The sequence below is a fragment of the Pipistrellus kuhlii genome, unplaced genomic scaffold (assembly GCF_014108245.1).
Source record: "Pipistrellus kuhlii isolate mPipKuh1 unplaced genomic scaffold, mPipKuh1.p scaffold_m20_p_3, whole genome shotgun sequence".
Lineage (NCBI taxonomy): Eukaryota > Metazoa > Chordata > Mammalia > Chiroptera > Vespertilionidae > Pipistrellus > Pipistrellus kuhlii.
The window spans coordinates 103,126,963-103,133,359 of NW_023425529.1; the positions used below are offsets into that span (position 1 = coordinate 103,126,963).

A 6,397-nucleotide genomic window follows, 5' to 3' on the forward strand; every position below is an offset into this window, starting at 1 on the left:
TATTGATTTCAGAAAGGGAAGGAGAAGGAGAGAGAGAGAAAAAAATCAATGAAGAGAGAGAATCATTGATTGGCAGCCTCTTGTATGACCCCTACTGGGAAATGAATCCAAAACCTAAGCATGTGCCTTGACTGGGAAATCAAACCATGATGTCCTGGTTCATAGGTTGATACTCAACTATTGAGTCATATCTGGGCTTAACACCTATTTTGACCACAACATGTACTTTTAGAATATTACAAGAATTACAAAATATGTGGAATGTGTCTGACACCATATAGACATGCAATGAGTTATAGTCATTGTTCAATATCCACTTAACTCCATTTCAGTTATTTTTTATTTGCCAGAAGTAGGACAATTTTTTAATGTATGTTTTAATTTGATCACTATAGCAGATATTAAGAATTTGTATATGCATATATAGTTTAAAGGGCAATAATAAAATTAACTGTAACTATAACATATTGATAAAGAATATTGAAGAAGACAATTAAATTGAAAGCTACTCTGTGTTCATGGATTGGAAAAATTAATATTATTAAAATGTTCAAACTACCCAAAGAAATATACAAATTTAATGCAATCCCTATCAACATTCCAATGGCATTTTCACAGAAATAGATCAAATAAATCTAAAATTTGTATGGAACATGAATAGACAAAGTAATAATGAAAAAGAAGAACAAAACTCAAGGTATCATGTTCCTGATTTCAAACTATATTATAAACCTACAGTCATCAAAACAATGTGGTATTAGCATAAAAACAGAAAGAACAATAAAACAGAATATAGAGCTTGGAAATAAGCTCATTTCAATACAATCAGTAATATATGATAAATTAGAAAAAAAAAAGGAGGAAAATAGAGTCTCTTTAACAAATGGTGTTGAGAACATTGAACAGCTACATGCAAAAGAATAAAACTAAACTACCTTCTTACACCATACACAAAAATTAACTCAGAATGGAGGAAAGACTAAAATGCAAGACATAAAACTGGAAGGAGAAAAGCTCCTTGACATTAGTCATGGCAGTGATTTTTTTTTTTTTTTTTACACTAAAAGCAAAGGCAACAAAGGCAAAAATAAGCAAATGGACTACAGCAAACTAAAAAGCTTCTGCATAGCAAAGGAAGACATTGACAAAAGCCAACCTACTGAATAGAAAAAGATATTTGTAACTCATCTACCTGATAAGGAGTAATATCCAAAATATATAAAGAACTCATATAGTTCAATAGCAAAAAATAAAATAAAATAAAAAATCCAATTTAAAATGGGGAGAAGCTCTGGCCAAATGGCTCAATTTGTTGGAGTATAATGCCATACACCAAAAAGATTCCAGGTTCTATTCTGGTCAAAGCACATACTTAGGTTGTGGGTTTAATTACTGTTCTGGGCATGTAATGGGAGGAAACTGATTGATATTACTCTCACATTGATGTTTCTCTCTCTCTCTCTCTCTCTCTCTCTCTCTCTCTCTCTCTCATCAATGAATAAATAAGCATATCCTTTTTAAAAATTAAAAAATACGGATGGAGGACAAAAATAAACATTAAAAAAACATTAATGGAAAAAAATAAAAGTAAAAAACATGGATGGAGGACAATAAAATATATTTTTCAAAGAAGACATACAGATGACCAATAGGTACATGTAAAGGTGATTAATATTACTAATCATCAGGGAAATGCAAATCAAAACTACAATGATATAATGACTACAGTAAAAAACAAAACGAGCCAAAACTGGTTTGGCTCAATGGCTAGAGTGTCGGCCTGAGGACTGAAGGGTCCCAGGTTCGATTCCGGTCAAGGGCATGTATTGTGGGCACATCCCCAGGAGGGTGTGTGCAAGAGGCAGCTGATCAATGATTCTCTCTCATCGATGTTTCTAACTCTCTACCCCTCTCTCTTCCTCTCTGTAGAAAATCAATAAAATATATTTTTTTAAAAATAAGGGTTTATAAGTATGTAGAGGAAAAAAGAATCCTAGTGTACTATTGGTGGGAATGTAAGTTGGTGTTAGTAACTGTGGAAAATAGTATGATGGTTCCTCAAAAATGAAAAATAGAACTACTATATGATCCAGTAATTCCAATTCTGAGTAGTTAGCTGAAGGAAACAAAAACATTAATTAAAAAAAATATCTGTACCCCCTGTTCATAGCAGCATTATTTACAATACACAAAATCTAGGAACAACCTAAGTGTCCATCAAGGGATGAATGGATTAAAAAAATTATATACACATTTCAACCATATAAAAGGAGATTCTGCCATTTATGACAACATGGATGAAACTAGAGGAAATTACACTAAGTAAAATAAGTCAGAGAAAGACAGATATCATATGACCTTATATAGAGAATTAAAAAAAAAATAATGAATTCATGGATACAAAGAACAGATTGGTGGTTGCCTAAGTGGGGGGATGAGTAAAGTGGTGAAGGCAATCAAAAGGCACAAACTTCCAGTTATAAAAGAAATAAGTCTTGAGGATGTAATGTACAGCATTATGTCTATGTTTAATGGTTCTGTATTGTATATTTGCATGTTGCTAACAGAGTAAATCTTAAAAGTTCCTATCACAAGAAAAAAATTGTAACTATGTGTGGTGATGGATGTTAACTGGACTTATTGTAGTGTTCACTTTGCAATTACACAAACTAGTATATCGAAGCATTATGTTATATACCAGAAATATAATGTTATATGTCTATTTTGCCTCAATAAAAAATAATTGAATTAATCCATTTATCTACTACTAATCTCCTAAAATTTATATATGCCTATGCAAGTAAACTTAAATATATAAACTTAATATATGACAAAGGTAAATAGGAATTAGTAAAATGAGTTATATTTATATGAATACAAGGTGATATATTGATATGTATGTTCTAATTCTATACAAACATTTTTAGCATATATTTTCAGCCAATATTTTGTTTTTAATGTACATCCACATGGATTCATATAAATAACATTTCACAAATTCCTTTCCAGTCTTGTCATATACCTTAAGTTACAAACTTCAATTACTGTAATTTTTTAAATATAAAAGTTCTACTTATTTTTTCCCAAATATTTTAGTCACTTTTTATGATTTCTTAACTTTTTTACATACTTTCAATACATTTTCTTTTTTCAAAAAAAGACATTCGGAAAGCCAAGAGACATATGAAAACATGCCCAAAGGGGAGATGCAAATCAAAACAACAATATTGTTTAAAATATTACAAATAGTAGTACAAATGTCTCCTTTTTTTCCACATTAAGTTTCTCCTGGCCTCCCCTAGTCCCAGGCACAAGCTCTCCCTCCTCCCCCCTCCACAGAGTCTTGTGTCCATTGGTTACACTTACATGCATGTATACAAGTCCTTCGGTTGATCTCTTACCTCCCCCTCCCCACAGTTTTCAAGCTGTAATTTGACAGCTGTTCGATGCTTCTCTGCCTCTGTATCTATCTTTTTGCTCATCTTCACTAATAAAAGAGAAAGATGCTAATTGATTGTACCTCCGCTATGCCTGCCCACAGCCAATCAGGAGTGATATGCAAATAAACCCAACTAAGATGGTGGGTAAATTTGCATATGCAGGCAGGCAGGCAGTGTCTGACATAGCCTGCAGGGTCCAGAAGGCCATGTATTCAGTAGGCCTGGCGGGCAGGCCTGACACTTCCAAGGGAGTCAAGATGGCTATGGGGACCGGGCAAGCCTAGCCCACAGCACCCGAAACTGCTAGGGGATCTAGGTGGTGATCGGGACTGAGCAGGCAGCATGGACAGCACCTGACTCTGCCCACTGAGATCCAGGGGGTGAACCTCACTGGGCAGGTGGCATGGATAGTGCCCGCAGGGTCCAGGCAGAGATTAGGACCAGGCAGGAGGCATGGACAATGCCTGACACCCCCAGCAGGGTCCAGGCAGCGATTGGGACTGGGCAGTTTCAGCAGGCAGGCCTGACACTGACCACAGGGTCCAGGCAGCTATAGGGACCCAGGCAGGTGACATGGACAGCACCTGATGTTGTCCATGGGGTCCAGGCAGCGATCAAGACCAGGCAGTGCCTGACATCACCCGCAGAGTCCAGGCAGTGATCAGGACTGGGCAGTTCCATCAGGCAGCTCCTGCTGTCACCCACATGGTCCAGGGGTCCAGACGGTGATTGGGACCGAGCAGGTGACATGGACAGTGCCTAACGCTGCTTGCAGGGTCCAGGGGGCGATCAGAACCAGGCAGGCTTGGCGGGCAGCACCTGATGTTGCCTGCTGGGTTCATAGGTGAGGGTGGCCAGGGTCTTCGAGATCACTGTCTGCCTCTGTGTCCTGCCCACTGAGGACATCAGTGGAGCAGGCCCAGGTTGAACATTATAATGAAAATGGGATGCCTGTGCCCCTCCCCACCGTGCCCTGTCCCTGGAGAGGAGAGGGAAGTGGGCAGTTAGGAAGTACCGGGGCTCCGAAGTGGCTGGGAACAACCTGCAGGAGAGCTCCCAGGAAGAGGTGCTGAGCCATGAGGATGCAGAGGGCTGGCTGATGTGAATGATGGAGGTGAGCAAAGGTGCAGATGAGGAGGCTCTTGCAGGTGCTGAACTGGAAAAGTGTATGGACAGCCTGATGGACAAAATTGTCTTTCAGAAGATGGAGGAAGAGGAGATCACCGAGCTGCAAGTGTAGATCCAGTATGCTCAGATCTCTGTGGAGATGGACATGTTCTCCAAGTCCAACCTCTATGCCTCGCTCAAGGACATCGCACCCAGTACAAGAAGCTGGCTGCCAAGGACATGCAGAATGGAGAAGAATGGTACAGGAGCCACTTGATGGTGCTGACCAAGAGCGCTTCCAAGAACACCTAGGTGGTGAAGGCCAGTGGTTGCTCAAAGCCAAGACCCTGGAAATGGAAGGAAACCGAGGCATGAAGGAAGCTTTGGAAACGCATCTGCAAGAGCTGGAGGATAAACAGAACTCCTACTTTAATGCTATGCAAGACACAATCAACAAATCAGAAAATGAGTTAAGAACTACAAAGAATGAAATGGCATAATATTTAAAAGAATACCAGGACCTCCTCAATTTTAAGATGACTTTGGACATTGTTATTGCAGCTTACAGAAAACTCTTGGAAGGTGAGGAGACCTGGTTCAGTTACACCAGCATGGGAAGCACAGCCAGTGGTTCCCAGGTCTTTGGTCGATCTGCCTAAATTGGTTTACAGACTAGCTCCTACTTGATGTCCACTCCCTCCTCTTCTTACTACACCAGTCATGTGTAGGAGGAGCAGATCAAAGTGGAGGACACCATTGAGGCTGCAAAAGCCGAGGAAGCCAAGGATGAATCCCCTTATGAAGTAAAAGCTGAAGAGGAAGAGAAGGAGAAGGAAGAGACCGAGGAAGAAGAAGGAGAGGAAGAGGAAGAAGGTGCCAAGGAAGAATTTGAAGATGCAAAGGAGGAAGAAGGAGATGAAGGTTAAAGAGAAGATGCCCAAGAAACTGAAGACAAGAAGAAAAATGAAGGTGCTGGGGAGAAGCAAGCAACCAAGAACTATTGAGCCTGCTTTCCTTAATTATTTCAGGAATAATCCTCCCCAAACTAGGTCAACCCCATCACCAACCAAGCAGTTGAGTTCCCGATACTATATGAATTAAGAAGTCAATATATATAACATTCTGAGGTGACTCAGGTTGGACATTAAATGTGCTATGACTTTTCTTCTTATGCAGAGTATCTGTTTGCTTGCAGAGTGGCTTCCTGGCTTGCTGCCAGCCTGTGTATGTTCCATGCTTTTGAGTTCAGGATCTATGATAATGTGAATAATTCAGATGTTTATAATAAAGACACATGAATACATGAATTCACTAATATTAATGTTAAACTTCATGGAAAAAAAATAGTCCTTTGAATCTTTGGTGATTATAAATTAAAGATCTCAAATCATGTGCATTAAACATTAAATAAAATTACACTGAGTCACACACACACACACACACACACACACAAAATACATTAGGGGCCAGGAAATGTTCAAAGAACTGGGGAACCATTCCCAGATTAGGAAGTGAAGTCACAGAATGTATATTATTGCTATGAATACAGTGTTTCCTACTACTTACAGCATATTCAATGTAATGTATTAGATTCCTTCCTATGAAGTAAGTATACTCATAGAGTAATACTGATAGATATGTTATAGTTATGGCAGTATGTCATATCCTATCTTAATAGAAGGGTAATATTCTAATTAGACCATGAGACCTTCCAGATGTCCTTCCGGACAAAGCCATGGTGGTGGGGCAAAGGCAGAAGCAGTTAGGGATGATCAGGCCAAGAGGGGAGGGAAGTTGGGGGTTATAAGGCTTGCAGGGGGGTGCAGTTGAGGGGAAGCAGGCCAGTAGGC

The 6,397-nt window shown here is 39.3% G+C and overlaps 1 pseudogene; it reads left to right on the top strand.

Moving 5' to 3' along the window:
- Positions 1-2,293: 2,293 nt before the first annotated feature.
- Positions 2,294-5,551, top strand: LOC118729607 (annotated as a pseudogene).
- Positions 5,552-6,397: the final 846 nt, after the last annotated feature.